Source organism: Diospyros lotus, chromosome 8 (assembly GCF_014633365.1).
Source record: "Diospyros lotus cultivar Yz01 chromosome 8, ASM1463336v1, whole genome shotgun sequence".
NCBI classification, from domain to species: Eukaryota; Viridiplantae; Streptophyta; class Magnoliopsida; order Ericales; family Ebenaceae; genus Diospyros; species Diospyros lotus.
This window is the reverse complement of record NC_068345.1, coordinates 8714981-8732108: the sequence shown is the minus strand read 5'-3', so window position 1 is coordinate 8732108 and position 17128 is coordinate 8714981. Positions and strand designations below refer to the sequence as shown.

The window sequence follows — 17128 nt, the reverse complement described above, 5'->3', positions numbered from 1 at the left end:
TTAATTAGTACAAAGAATAGATGAAAAAATCACACATTCCACCAAATGAGTGATATAATTATTTTTTTACCTTCATAGTATAGTATTCTTTTAATTACAAAATGACGCATATATAAATCTCATAAATCATTTTTGACGTTTTGCCTTTGATATAGTTTTTATGATGGAAAATAATTGTATTTTGATGATAAAATTATTAATGATTATTATCTTGATGCACCAAATTAAATGAACTCATATTATTTTCCTAAAGTTTTTCATATTGGTTCTCAAGTTTCAAAGATGTTTGATCAAAGTATTTTCCAATATATATGTGTTGTTTATGATTTAGGAGATTGGAAAAATAAAGTATTAAATTTCAATTAAATCTCAAAATATTGAAAAATTAAGTTAAAGACAAATTTGTAGCATTTGTCAACTAAGTGTCCATAATCTATCGACTAAATGTCTTCATTCTGTCGACTAAGCCTTAGGCTCTGTCGACTAACATAATCAATGTATTGATTTTGTCAATAGAAGGCTTCAATTTGTCAACTAAGTCTTATATTGTATTGTGATTCTGTCAACTAACTCATTTATTCTGTCGACTATGTCTTGTAATTGGCTTGAATCTGTCGACTAACCATTTTTTTCCGTCGACAGTTTGTGTCTCTAATAGCTTTCAACGGTTAGTTTCTTAATCTCTAATAGGTCAAAAATGGCTAGTTTTGGGCAAAGCTTTTTGAGATCTTATAAATTCAAATCAATGATGATCTTGTAGAGACTAATAGATGAGAATAAAGTGAAAAGAGCTTAAAGATTATTTTATACTTCTCAAATTGTATTAGTGATTTAATTTTTACCTCTCCAAGGCTTTGCTCCATCTTTGTAAATTTATTTTCAAACCTTGTAACTAAGAGATTCATCTCTTAGATTCTCTCTTATTGAAATCTTATATTTCCTACCTTGTTGTGCTAGAGGACTTGCTATTTGAAGTAAGGGGTTAAAATATCTAGCTAGGTGCTAGAGGACTTGCTTGTATAAGCAAGAGGTTTGTATTTCCTAGTCTTGGACTAGAGGGCTTATTTGGGTTCAAATAAGAGGTGTTTTAGTGAATTGGTTTAAAATCCTTAGTAATGAGATAAGGTAGTGGATTAGGCTTGATTTAAGCCGAACCACTATAAATCATTTGTGTCCTTTATCCTTCTTGTTTTACATTCATTGAGTTTTACGTTTGTCATTTTATATGTTTTATGTTTTAAATCACTAAAATCTCAATTGGATCAAAAAGATTTCAAGTTCTATCATCAAGTTTTAAATTACCCAATTCACCCCCCCTCTTAGTGTGTGCCCTAGTACTTATTTTCTATCAATTTTTCATTTTTTTATCAACTCATCGTTGTCATAGCCTCCTAGTTATCACCACTTGCCTCCATCTACGTATTCTTTCTCTTCCATTTGAAGTCAATTGCTTGTTTCTGGCATCATTCGTTGTCTTCCACGACAAACCACCATTTCCCTCCGTCTTCTGTTGTTGGCCACTACAACCTTTTATTTATTCTGAACATATCTTCTCAAAAACCACCATTCATCGCCCTTCTAGGGGCGTCACCACCATATCACCATCACAACCCAACATCCCATCTCTCTCCACCAAAAGTCACTAGAAACCACTCATTTCGTAACCTTCCATCTCTTATGCACAGATTTGGCTAAAACTGAAGCCTCCTAACCCTTTGTCTTCTGGTCACCCTAAAATATACCGCAAGTGTACGGGTCGAACAAGTAATATAGAAGTAAGTAAGAATATCGTTCTCACGAGGAAATATTTCAAATACCAAATTTTTAAACTTCCTTTATTATTTAGATAATCAAAAATTCCAGATTTAATAAAGAATAGAAAATAATTAATTAATTAATTAATTAAATTAATAAAATAAAATTGATTTGGAAGGAAACTTGAATAAAAGAAATAAGTGGATTTTAATAACTAAGGCACATGTATGAACCTAGCTATGCAATGCAGATCATAAATTTTTATGTGAATGAATTGGTCAATTGAGTATGTGATGGCGAAATCTCCTAATGCATTCGTTACCATATTTTTAGGTTATAACAAGTCTATTCTCATTTAATAACTTCATATATTTCTATGAAAGTTTAATCAAATGAAAACGTATTATAATTTGTGAAATTCCTAGCGTATCGCTAAAAGCCGTATAAAGAGGGGCTGCCCATCTGTTAATCTTAACCCCCAAAATACTTGAGGGTTATGTTCACCTCTTTAAAGAGGGTGAACAAAATCGCACTTGAAGTCTCTGTCCAATCCTGCCAAATCATTCCTTCTAAAAATGGCCGCCGCTTCTCTGCGCCAGCCTCCCAAGTTCTGCTCACAAAATCCCTTCTTTATTATTATATATATAATGTAGGGTGTGGAGTTCCAATTGCATTGTAATTAGACTCCATTTATTATATAATATATTATTATACACACACTAATCACACACTCACGCATTCACCACTTCACACACATATATATATATAATATATAATCTATAATATATATTATATAGTATATATAAATAATATAATCTAATATTTAATATACTATTAATTACATTTATTTTATTTATATTATAATATTAATTTGTAATATTAACTTTATAATATCCCTTTTTATTTTTATTTTTATTTATTTTTTTCAACCCAATCATAAAGTAGCATTCTTGTAAAATAATAAAAAATATTAAAAATTAAATATATATAAAAAAAACTCAAAATACTAGATAATTATAAATAAAACACATATAAAATACTTAAAACACTACTCAATTATGACCAATAAATGTGTAAATAAATTCCTACATCAAATACCCCCAAACTTGAATTATTGATTGTCCTTAAGCAAAGAAAATAAATTCTATACTCAAACACAAAACTTATGGTTGGAATCATTCATCACATTCAAATCCTTTGTTATGCCCACATTTAAATCATCAATCTAAAATGTAATAATAGCAAAAAAAAGAAACTAAGCATACTTACGTCCCTAGTTCAAGAATCCATATAAAATTCTAAACTCAATTATGTTTTGTCATGTAATCCGCATGATCGAATAATGCAACAACTATTCTTGTAACCATCCCTTCTCACTACTACAAACAAAGGTAGTAAAGTAGGGGTTTTTTTTTCTTTTTTTTTTTCTCTTTTCTTTCTCTTTCTTTTTTTTTTTCTACTTAAACGAGTGTATTTTATGCTCCATCTCGTTTTTTTCTTTCTTTTTTTTTTTTTTTAACTAAACGAGTGCATTTTATTCTCCATCTTGCTCAACATTATTTACCCTATTTACTTAAACCCTGTTTAGGCCTAACTCAAAAGAAATAGTCACAAGAAAAGCATTGCATTTATCTTTCATGCATAGTCACACAAGTCACACAACTTCACAAAGAACATGTACTTCAATGATTTTAGAACCCAAGTATGTTTAATCTTGCTTTATAAGATATTGCTTATTCCAAATCAAAGACTCAATGTTAAACAAATAAAGAACCCAAATGCAAATCATGATTCAAAATAATGAGTTCTGCTTATTTTATCTTTCACAATTTTTTTTTTAGTTTAAGAGTTGGCTAAATATGCACCTGATATAAGTTTCGCAAAAAAAAAAAAAAAAATCATATCAAAAACACTCAAGCAAAACAAATAGCATGTATTAACAATTAATAATTCCACCCCCCTCCCCAAACTTATTTAACACATTGTCCTCAATGTGAAAGACAAAGAAGAACTAGAATGAAAAATGAATACTCCCCTGGCCACATAATTAAGCGTTATGAATACCCATGCCAGCCCAAATTGAATCAGCTTTATTTTCCTTTCTTTTGAATCTGCACAACATCACAAGTATGGGTTATTGGCCATATTTATTCAACAAATTAAAATGAAATAATAAAAACAAAAAGGAAAAAGAGCTTGGGTTGCCTCCCAACAAGCGCTTCTTTATAGTCATTAGCTTGACTATGTTTCCATCTTCAGGGAGGCTTGAATCCTTCTTCTGTCAAAATTTTGTGCATGCCGGATGATGGACTTATTTCTTGAATGTTAGCAACTTTCCATCCAATCCCCTTCTTTTGCTTTCTAAGCACCCTTATCAATTTTTTCTTTTCACGACTTGGTGGTTTGGCTTTTGAAGAAAAAGAAGAAACATCCAAGGGTAACAATTTGTCTCTTTTGGATGGACAACATTTTTGCTTTTCTCCCAAATAGCCCTTAGCCATGACCTTGTTCTTGGCATCTAAAATTGTTTTCTAATCATCAAAAGAGTTAGCAATGCAATTTTCTATAGGCTTATCAAATCTCTTTACTAAATCACCAATGCCATCTATCCTTAAGACTTCTCTTTCATTGTCATTAAAATGTTTCGTAGCCTTAAACACATTAAAAGTAACTGTCTCATCATAAATTCTAAGACTAAGTGTTCTTTGCTGGACATCAATTAAAGCTCTCCCTGTGGCAAGAAAGGGTCTCCCTAAAATTAGGGGCATATCATAATCTTCTTCCATGTCCAAAACAATGAAGTCAATAGGAAAAATAAACTTATCTACTTTTACCAAAACATCTTTCACTACTCCCCTTGGATATCTAATACTTCTATTAGCCAATTGAAGAGAAATAGTGGTAGGTGCTGGTTCTTTTAGTCCAAGCTTCCTGAAAACAGAAAAGGGCATCAAATTAATGCTTGCACCAAGGTCACATAAAACTTTATCAAAATTAATTTCACCAATAGTGCAAGAAATAGAAAAGCTCCCTGGATCCTTAAGTTTCGGAGGTAATTTGTTTTGAATCACAGCACTTCATTCTTCAGTCAAGGTAATGGTCTTATAATCCTCCATCTTCCTCTTGTTTGACATAATTTCTTTCAAAAATTTTGCATAAGCAGGAATCTGCGCTAAAGCATTTGCAAATGGAATGTTAATGCGCAATTGCTTAAAAATTTCAAGAAATTTTTCAAACTGTTTATCAACCTTATTCTGTTTAAACCTTTGAGGAAAATGAATAGTAGGAACATAAGGTTTAACAGGTGGTGTTAGGGATGGTATCTCATTCTGCTTATTCTCATCACTAATCTCAACATTATTCTTTTTATCAACATCACCTGTAACATATTTGCTACTTACCTCACCAAGTTGCTTACCACTTCTCAATGTCACTGCCTTGACTTCCTCTCTTGGATTCACCTCAGTTTTGCTAGGCAACTTACCTTAATCTCTCGAATTTATGGCATTTGATATTTGCCCCAATTGAACCTCCAAATTTCTATTGAAACTGGCCATCCGGTCTACTTTCGCCTCCAGCTTTTCAAATCTATTCGCAGTGGCATTCGCTAACTTTTCAATTGCCAATTCCCAGGATAGCTTGCTTTCTGGTTGTTGCTGCATCACTCCTTGAGGTCTGGATTGAAAACTAGGAGGATTGTTAGGCCTAGAATTGCTACTGTCGCCCTGATCCCTCCAAGAAAAATTGGGATGATTTCTCCAACTTGCATTATAACTGTTAGAATATGAGTTATTTTGCTGGTTCTGCCTGTTAGAATTTGAAATATACTGCGCTTACTCAACCTGCATACAATTAGAACCCAAGTGAGAATTCTTATACCAATCACAATTACTAGCAGAATTGAAATTAGAATAAATAGCATTGACATTCCCCAACTTACCAAACATTTTTACAAGATTGTCCACCTTGGCGTTTAACATATTAATGCCATCAACTTCATACATACCTGAGGCTTTCTTAGGCATACCTCTCTCAGTAGACCATTGATAATTGTTGGAAGCCATTTCTTCAAGTAGCTCATATGCATCCTCTGTAGACTTACCCATTAGTGCACCCCCTGCGGCAGCATCTATAGTGATTCTAACTGAATGAGATAGACCATTATAGAATGTCTGCACAATCAACCAGTCAAGCAGACCATGGTGTGGACACCGTCTTTGCAATTCCTTAAACCTTTCCCATGCCTCATACAAAGATTCACCATCAAATTGAACAAAACTAGTAATATCATTCTTGAGTTTAGCAGTCTTATCTGGTGGGAAATACTTATTCAAGAATGCTTGTGATACGGATGCCCATGTAGTAAATGAATTTGGAGCTTTGGAATTTAATCACACCTTAGCTTTATCTCTCAACGAAAAAGGAAATAGCCTCAGTCTGATTGCATCCTCACTGACGCCGTTCATTTTGATGGTATCGCATATCTCTAAAAAGTTTGCTAAGTGTGCATTAGGATCTTTAGTTGGATTTCCACCAAATTGCCCTTGCTGAACCATCTGGATGAGTCCTGGTTTGATCTCAAAGTTATTGGCATTGACTGTTGGTCTCAGTATGCTGGCTTGAGCTCCAACTGGGTCTCGCATGGCATAATCACGTAGTAATCTCTGATTCAGGTTCTGGTTCTGGTTTTCTGCCATAACTGTTACTTGCCGGGTTAATCTCGTCCCTTTCTTTATTGTTCGACAGGTTCTTTCTATCTCTAAATCAAATGATTGAATTTCTCTATGATTTCTTGGCGTGCACAACTTAGCCTACAATGTAAAACAAGACAATGTAAGATAGGCAAAAAAATAATAATAAATAAACAAATAAAGAATAAAAATAACAATAATAACAAATAAATAAAATAAATCAAAAAATCACAAAAGACAAAGACACTCAAAAAAAAAATGTATACAATCTAAATTAATAAAGAAAAAGTTTTAATTTGATATTGAAGATTACTTTCCCCGGCAACGACGCCAAAAACTTGGTCACCCTAAAATATACCGCAAGTATACGGGTCGAACAAGTAATATAGAAGTAAGTAAGAATATTGTTCTCACGAGGAAAGATTTCAAATACCAAATTTTTAAACTTCCTTTATTATTTAGATAATCAAAAATTTCAGATTTAATAAAGAACAGAAAATAATTAATTAATTAAATTAATAAAATAAAATTGATTTGGAAGGAAACTTGAATCAAAGAAATAAGTGGATTTTAATAACTAAGGCACATGTATGAACCTAGCTATACAATGCAGATCATAAATTTTTATGTGAATGAATTGGTCAATTGAGTATGTGACGGCGAAATCTCCTAATGCATTCGTTACCTTATTTTTAGGTTATAACGAGTCTATTCTCATTTAATAATTTTTTATATTTCTATGAAAGTTTAACCAAATGAAAACGCATTACAATTTGTGAAATTCAAAGCGTATCGTTAAAAGCCGCATAAAGAAATCGAATTTTATTTCTAGTTGATTTTACTTTATGGTGTATGTTACCTATGATGTAATCTCCAAACTATCTCCTTTCGGTCTTAAGATTAGGCATCAAATCATGTAAATAATGACCAATTATTTATAAGCATTAAATCCAATATCACACAACTCAACATAACTCAATTTATTCAATCACATAAAATTATAAAAAATGCATCATCATAGTTTCAGCCAATACATACCTTAGTCAACAGATTAGTTCATGACAGAATTAATTAAAACTCAAAGTAACAGCGAAAGCATTAGAAAATTAATTAAAGAACGAGGAAGAAGACAGAAATTTCTTAGCCCAGATCTGGGTTAAACAAATCGCGTCCGCCGCCGCATGCACTTGCTGTTGCGTGCGCCTGCTCTGCTTCAATCTCTCTGTCGAGTCCTTTTCCTCTGCCGAGCAAGCCTTTTTCAAATTCTCCAATCTCCATTCAAGCTTTCGCTGCTGCCTTCCTTAAATTCCTTGCGCCTAGAAGTCTCTGCCCAATCCTGCCAAATCAATTCCTTTTAAAAATGGCCGCCGCTTCTCTACGCCAGCCTTCCAAGTTCTGTTCACAAAATCCCTTCTTTATTATTATATTGCAATTAGACTCCATTTATTATATAATATATTATTATACACACACTGATCACACACACGCATTCACCACTTCACACACACATATATATAATATATATAATCTATAATATATAATATATATTATATATAAATAATATAATATAATATAATATAATATTTAATAAACTATTAATTGCATTAATTTTATTTATATTATAATATTAATTTGTAATATTAACTTTATAATATCCCTTTTTATTTTTATTTTTATTTTTATTTTTATTTATTTTTTTCAACCCAATCATAAACTAGCATTCTTGTAAAATAATAAAAAAATATTAAAAATTAAATATATATAAAAAAACTCAAAATACTAGACAATTATAAATAAAACACATATAAAATACTTAAACACTACTCAATTATGATCAATAAATATGTAAATAAATTCTTAGATCATCTTCCCCCACAATTCATTTGTTTCATCTACCTCATCTGAACCGTATATAGCCTAAATTTGTCGTTTGCTACCTCGTCTCCACCATAAATCATCATCTTCTCTTCTGTCAGCGACAAACACTACAAACCCTCCCATCCGTCTTTTCCATTGCCAAATCCTGTGATTTCCCTTTTTGTTGAAAATTAAATAATTTTTTATTCAATTTTTATTGATCGTTTAAGGTCAAACTAAATTCTTTTTACATATATTCACTAATTATATGATTATTTACAATTAAATTTTTTTAATATGATTTTTTAATATAAAAGGGTATTTTCGTCAACTAATTAATTTGTATATTTTCATTTACCTGAAATAAAAAATATATCAAACATAATAATGCAATGAAATTATCATTACTATTCCTATACCAAATATGGCAATGAAATAAACTAATAATTCAATTCCATTTCCAATGCCATTGCCATTCCCTTTCCCATTTCCTTTATCTGGCCCTCCGTTCCACGAGCCAAACTTAGATTTAATTGTCATAAAATTAAACTCATTAATTGAAAGACTAATGATAGAAGTTATAATTGATAACAATGTCATCAATTATGCGTCACATTTTTATTATAAAAAGTGTTAAACAGAGGAAATAGTAGCACATGATTGATCTCCTTAACCTCTTCTAATAAAGAAGTACCACATGATTCATGACACTATCATCATGATTCCTAGTATTATTATAATTAAAGCACCAAAATTTTATAATCTATTATTCTATTTGGAGCCTTTTGGCAAGTATTTCAAAATTTAGTTGAGAAATCTGATTAGATTACTAAGGCCGCATTTTCTTTTGTATTTCAATTTTAAATTTTTAGTTTTGAATTCATTTTTAATTTTGTGTTTTGAGTGTTTGTTTTGAGATTTTTAAAAACACATTCTTTTTATTATTCTGAAAAACTATTTTTTAAAAAAAAAAACAAGAAAATGCGTTTACATTATTTTTTAAAAAATATATATATTTTATAATATTTTATTCAATAAATTTGATTATTAAATAATAAAATTAACCCTTTTTAATGAAATTTTATTATTAAAATAAAATAATAAATTTAATTAATAAATTACTACACATTTGTGCAAGATTGGGGTGTGGGAGAGTGTTTTCCGCATTTTGGTGTTTTTAGTTGTTTTGGCTGAAAACACCTAAAACAAAGTTATTTTAGGTTTCTTTTACAAAAAAAAAAATTATTTTCAAAAATTCGTTTTTAGAAATAGTAAAGTAAACACGTTTTCATTATTTTAAAAAATTAAAAATTCAAAACGGGCTGAAAATAGCAAAGTGAGCGCAACCTAAGTTTTTTTTTTTTTTTTTTATGTTTATATAATTTATTATGTGTTATATATCATATTGGGCTTCAAGTCAATATTTATTATGGACTACTTCTCAGATTTTTCTTCAATTTAATTTTTTTATTTTTTATTTTTTATTTTCTAATTCTAAGTATTTTAGAGTTTAGGTATAGGCTTTAGGTTTTTCCTTTTATTAGGATTTATTATAATTCTTAATTTGCGTATATGTCCTTTTCTTTTTCTTAATCTATAATCACAATTTTAGTTAGATTCTTTCTTATTTGCGTATATGTCCTTTTATTAGGATTTATTATAATTCTTACTTCTTATTTTTTTAATAAAAAACAAAGTTAAGATTATTTTGAGGACTCTTTTTTTGAATTGTGAATGTACAATTACGAAAATGAGATTATTAAATATTAAAAAATAAACTTATCATCACACCACTTAGTTAAATGTAATTCACTAGAAAACTCTTATTTCTTTTTGTAATTCTATTCTATTCTTACATGATAGATATGAGTTGAGAATGCTATATTGCTCACGTCGAACAATATAACATTTGCTCGATAGATATGAGTTGAGAATGTTATATTGCTCACATCAAACAATATAACATTTGCCCGATGCGAGCAAAATGAGAGGGAGGCAGGCCCCCCCCTTGCATGCCCGCATCTCGCGTCAGATTTGCTTGACACGAGTAGGAGAACAAATATGAGATATGGATTCAATTATTTATAGTTTAAATTACTATTATAATTCTAATGCCCATTCTTACTATATAAAAGAATTTATTTTGAACATATTAATTATGATAAAAGAGATATTAAAATAAAAATTTTGATTCTCAATTAATTTAGTAAAAACATGATATATACAAAATACAATAATTGGCATTAATCATGTAATAATTACAATCAAGTGTTTCATATGATCTACCTCCTTATAATCATAATCAAAATCAAAAAATTATTACAAGTATTAAAAAAAATCATGTATTAATCAACACTAATATTAAGTGTTCTTTGCTTGACTTGTATCTTTAAATACTTATAAATTGTGAAGAGAGGGAATGGAATTAAAATATGCATAACATATATATACATTCAAACATGTATTTTTTTTCTCCCACTAACTAACCATAAAACAAAGTAAAACAAGCCAAAATAGATCAAATCAAATCAATCCAACAACCAAATGAAAATAACCATAAAGTTATTATATGCATTTTCATAGAACCCATTATTTTTAAGACAAACATCGATGCTGGTTCAAAGATTTAGAATTGAAAATGGGAAGACAATTGCCTTCCTCAATTGTAATCAACATTCTGTTTGCATGCAAATAAGCTTCAATCATAGCTACCTAACATTTTTGGAGATCTGACGGCCATAATTTCATATGGGGAATCCACCAATCAGTTATAACAAAATAGACCACATCCACAAGCAAGCGAAAGGAAAGAGGAAATGGAAACACAGTCTCATATAGTCATATTGCTCCTTCCAGCTAATTTAAGGTACTCTACTGTGACATGATCGACAGGGCAGAAACCCATGGTTACTCCATACTTAGGGGACATATTTGCAGCAGTGGCCCCATCGGCCAATGATGGTTCACCCATACCCTCACCCAGGGGTGGATCCGGGCTGCCCGCAGATCGGCCCCTGAATCTGTCTTGCGAATCTAGCCAATTTGGGAGGAGGGGGGCTGGCCCCCCAGATGCCACCCCCCCCCCCCCCAGATCCGCCCTTACCCTCACCTATCCACCCCCCCCCCCCCCAGATCCGCCCTTACCCTCACCTATCCACATAAAAAGATATTCAAGTGAGAATCATGTTCAAAGCAAATGTGAAGAAACCGCACTTGTTGACATGTAAAAATTAAAATTACCATAAAACTCCACAAACTTGCCAACAACGCCATGCTTACTCAACGAGGCGTGGGCAGGCGGAACCAGTGGCTGAAGAAGGCCGACCCAGATCTAGAACAGATTGGGTTATTGAACACGAACTGATCTGGTTCCAAATCTGGGAAGGGGAAATTAATTTCCATTTATTTTTATGAATTCTGTAAAATCTGCTATGAATTAATTTTATTTACCAAACAGATTGACGATTGGGTTATTGAACACGAACAGATTGGGTTTTTTATGAAACTTAATCATTGACGATTTATATTTATTTTAATTGATTTTCTTTATCTATGTAAAGAGTTTCTTATTGTTCTTAAATCTACTAAATATTTGATCAATATCTAATTGATTTGTTGTTCTATGAGACTAGAAAGAATGTTTCATGATTTGATCTAAGCAAGAAATTTCATAAAAAAAAGTTGGAACGGTCGTCAAGACTTTCAGACTATTTTTAATTTTTAATTTTTTAAAATAATAAAAATGCATTTACTTTGTCATTTTCAAAAATGTATTTTCAAAAATAAGAAAAATTTTTGTAAAACAAATTCAAAATAACAAAATGTTGTTTTGGTTGTTTTTAATTAAAATAATCTCTAAATCCAAAACATGAAAAACACAATCCATTTTCTATATTTTGGCTCTAAAAAGGAAAAGGGCAAAAAAGAAAAGAAGGAAAAAAAATTATTCTTAAATTTTAAAAATAAAATTATATATTTATTTAAAATTTAAAAATATAGTATATCTATATTATAATTAAAAATATAGGATAACATATAGTATATTATTAAATATATTACACATATTATGTATAATAATATTTAATATAAATTATTACTCAAATGTCAATAATTTATTAATTAAATTTATTATTTTATTTTAATAATAAAATTTTATTAAAAAGATTTAATTTTATAATTTAATAATTAAATTCATTAAATAAAATATTATAAAATAATTTTTTTCAAAATTTTAAAGCAAACGTGTTTTTTAATTTTCTATTTTAAGAAACAATTTTTTAAAATGACAAAAAGAACACGTTTTTAATTTTTTAAAAATAAACTATCAAAATAAAAAACTAAAAATGAATTTAAAATTCAAAACTGAAAATTAAAAACGCAAAGAAAACTCAGCCTTAACTTGTCTGAAATTAAATTGAATAAGTATTGATCTTAATGAATTGGTTGATGTTTATGATTGTTATTAGAAAATAAATAATAAATATTGATCAATATATTTGGTATGACTTAGGAAAGAATATCAATTATTTTAAGGGTATTCCACTATTGCATATATATTTAAAATTAGATTATCAGTCAAATAAATTAAATAGGATTAATTTAAGTAAATTCAAAATACCTTAGTTTTTAATTAATATTGATTTTTATTTTTATTTTTTGATTTGTTGAAATAAAATTAATTTTTTTTGTTTAATTACAATTTTTTTGAATAATTTAAATAATAATAGGGTTAACACAATTTTGTTAATTAATATATAATCTCTATGAGAACGATATTTTATTCACTATTTTATTATTCGAACGATTTCATATACTTGCAAATTTATCTAGTATATGTTTTCAAAATCTTTAATGACAAAGTAAAGTAATGAATTAGGCTTGTTTGGCGAACCACTCAAAATTGTTGTGTCTTGTGGTAATGGTGTTATTTTTCACCTATCATGAAATGTTTACATATTTGAATTCAACTCATTTGCTTCAAACATAACAATTGCAATTTTCATTGTGAGCATAAGACTTTCTTTTAAAATCTTTACTTGCATGCATACCTCTCTAATGCATATGTTTTCCATGAGATTTAAAATTTAGAAAAGCAAACAGAATCTTGTTGCTATAGCATAACAGTTTCTTTACTCCTCTTTTCAAATCTAGCCAATTTTTTATACATATATATTCTATGGTTGAAATATATTTATATTAATCTTTATGAAAAAAAAATTTAATGCACATAAACTTATATCAATCTGCTACAACCTTTTTTATGATATGAAAAGTATCATTTCAAATTAGCTTTGAAGCATAATATATGACAAAAATATTCAAAACACACAATTCACTCCCCTCTTAGGTGATCTTTCACTATCCAAGTAGATCGTTATTCTGCCTCCCTTAATAGTGGCCATAACCTCCTCTTGATGTTCGATGCCTTTGCCTCGAACAATAGATCTTGCAAAAACAACCAAACCAAATCCAAGAACAAAACCAAAAGAAAACTAAATACAACCAGAAAAAACTAGATGAAAATAACAAGCGATTAAATAGAACCTAAAACAAAAACAGAACTTGGAAATCGATGCAATCAGAGACAAGATCAAGCAATCACAAGAAAAAGAACATGAGGACTTACATGTTCAGATTCGAATCAAATCCTACTCACGACAGGGGTTGAAACCCCTAATCAATCTACTATATCGTTGCCACCGAAATTACAAGATTACACGAACAGATCATCATATACAAGCTCTTTCATCCTAGAGCATTCCCAACACTTGATCCTCACAATCTCTCCCCAATACAGTGATTCACATAATGAAAGAGAAAGAAACTAGGGTTTCCACGATCGATCGAAGCTCTCTAATTCACGAATGCTTGTATATCAATTTTCCCCCAATTGCTTTTTTATATACTTGGGCCAAGGAACACAAACAAAATTAAAGAATTTTTCAATTCACGAGCTTGATCTTGTTGGGTTGCAGACACCAACGACCCAACCCATTTTATTTATATATAAGACCCAATGAATTATTGAGTCACAATCTTAAGAAATTCCACCTTGACTCAAAAATTTATAGTGGAAAGACTAAGGCACCTGCATTACCCTTTGGCTATGTTGGCAAGACATTGAGCAGCTCTAATGTTTGCTCAAACTTAGCTATCAAAATAGGCTTAGCGAGCATATCAGCAAGGTTAGTTTCAGTTGAAATTTTCTCAACACTAACCTACTTGTTGGCAATCATATCTCTTACAAAATGAAGTCTAACATCTATATGCTTAGTCCTCTCATGAAATATACTATTTTTAGAGAGGTGTATCGTACTTTGTGAGTCATAATAAACCATCGGTATTTGCTCAATTATTCCAAGCTCTTGGATAATCCCCTGTAGCCAAATGGCTTCTTTTATGGCCTTAATTAGGGCCACATATTATATCTCGGATGTGAAAAGGGCAACTATATGCTAGAGATTTGATCTCTAACTTATTAAATTTTCACCTACCTTAAAGGCATAACTAGACAAGGATCTCCTCTTATCAAGATTTGCTGCATAGTCTGAGTCACTATATCCTTCTATGCAACAACTATTCTCTTTGTTTAAGCTAAATACAAGCCCTTTATTTACTGAACCTTTTAGATATTTGAGTATCCACTTAACTTCTTTGGAGGGCTTGCTCATAAATCTACTCACTAGGCTAACCCCGTTTGCAATATCAGGTTTGGTCCCAATCATTGCATACATTAGGCTCCCTACAACATTTGAGTAAGGGACCTTCTTCGTGAATTCCTCTTCTTCTTTAGACAAATTTTCTTTTACAACACTTAACTTGAAGTGAGGAGGGATAAGAGTAGAAATAGGTTTATAATGGGTCATTCCAAATAGATCCACTACCCTTTTTAGGTAACTTGACTACGATAAAGTCATGGTTCCTTTCTTTCTATCTATTTTAATATCAATCCCTAAAATTCTCTTGACTGCCCCTAAATCTTTCATTTTGAATTATGTTTTGAGGGTCATGGTTAGTTTGTTTATCTCTACTTTTTCCTTACATGCTATCAACATGTCATTGACATAGATTAAGAGATATATGAATTGCTTTCCATTTAGTTGTTTAAAGTAAACACAATGGTTAAAATTGCATTTCTTGACATTCTTCTTTAACATAAATTCATCAAATCTTTTGTACCATTGTCTAGGTGATTGTTTAAGGCCATAGAGAGACCTTTGGAGCACATATGCTATGTTCCCTTCTTCACAAATCAAGTTGTTCCATGAATATTCTCTCTTCTAGATTTCCATGGAGAAAAACGGTTTTAACATCTAGTTGCTCAAGCTCTAAATCATACAATGCTACTAGGGTCAAGATAAATCTAATTGAGGTATGCTTTACCATGGGTGAAAAAACCTCATGATAATCTATACCCTCAATTTAAGAGTAGCCTTTTGCAACTACTCTAGCCTTAAATCTGGAAAGTTCAGCTCTCGGGATACTCGATTTTCTTTTGTAAATCCACTTATAGCCTATTACCTTTTGATTAAGAGGTCTTTCGACTAAGATCCATGTTTGATTTCTTTTGAGAAAATCCATTTCTTCACCTGTTGCCTGAAACTAGTGAGTCTTATCCTTAGATTGATAAGCATCTTGAAAACTGGTAGGCTCATTCAATTCTATTGAATCTCTTATATTCAAGGCATAAGTAATGAAATCTACTTGAGCATACCTTGTTGGGGGTCTTATCTCTCTCCTTATCCTATCTCTTAATAAGATATAATCCCTTAGATTTTGATCATCATCATTATCAGGGGAAATTAGTGAACCAGACTAGTTATCAAGACTTATATCGAGACTAGAAGACTTAGTTAGGGAATCTAACGTAGCATGGCTATCAGGTGATGGCAAGGGGCTATTTTGATGATTTTGGCAGTTTGGAGTTCCACCTATTTCCACCTCAAACTGAAAGTTATAAGTTTGATTCTTCTTCTTCGATACTTGTTGGTTTTGCTTACAAACTTCAAGTTCATTGAAGATCACATCCCTACTGATAATGACCTTCGTATCTTTTATTAACTAGAGCTTAATTATAACCCTTAATTCCCTTAGGGTATCCTAGAAATATGGCTTTCATAGCTCTTGGATCCAATTTTCCTTCTTTCTTATTAACATATCCAATATAGCCAAATAGTTTTAAGTGATCTAACCTTGGGGCTTTTCCAATCCATTTACTTTTTGGGATTTTAAATTGAATGGCTGACGAATGTGATCTATTTATCAGATAATAGGTTGTTGCCACAACCTCATCCCAGAACTTCTTAGACAAGCCAACTCCATTCAACATGCATCTTACCTTGTCTAATATGGTTCTATTCATACTCTCAGCAATTTCATTTTGTTGAGGGGTTTCACTACAAGTTATATGCCTAGCTATTCCATTTTGTTTGCAAAAGTTTGTAAACTCATGGTTACAATATTCTAGGCCATTATCAGTTCTCAAATTCTTTATTGTCTTTCTAGTTTGATGTTCCACTAAAGTCTTCCATTCCTTAAATTTTCCAAAAGGTTCACTTTTATATTTTAGGAAATAAACTTAGACTTTTCTAGAGAAATCATCTACAAAGGAAATGAAGTATTGTGCATTTGAGAGAGAATGGGATACTTGAGGAGAACCCCATAGGTTCGAATGAACATACTCAAGAATATCATTTGATTTATGGGCTAAGGAGGCAAACTGAAGCCTATGTGATTTACCTAATGCACAGGTTTCACAAATGTCTAAGACTCATATCCTTTTGGAATCCAGAACTCCTTGCTTACAGAGTTCTTGGAGGCCTTTC

At 30.7% G+C, this 17128-nt stretch overlaps 1 non-coding gene across 1 annotated transcript; it reads left to right on the top strand.

Moving 5' to 3' along the window:
* The first annotated feature begins 5949 nt into the window (after positions 1-5949).
* Positions 5950-6056, top strand: LOC127809008 (small nucleolar RNA R71). Its single transcript, XR_008025019.1, has one exon. It is a non-coding gene; the product is annotated as a small nucleolar RNA R71 (small nucleolar RNA).
* Positions 6057-17128: the final 11072 nt, after the last annotated feature.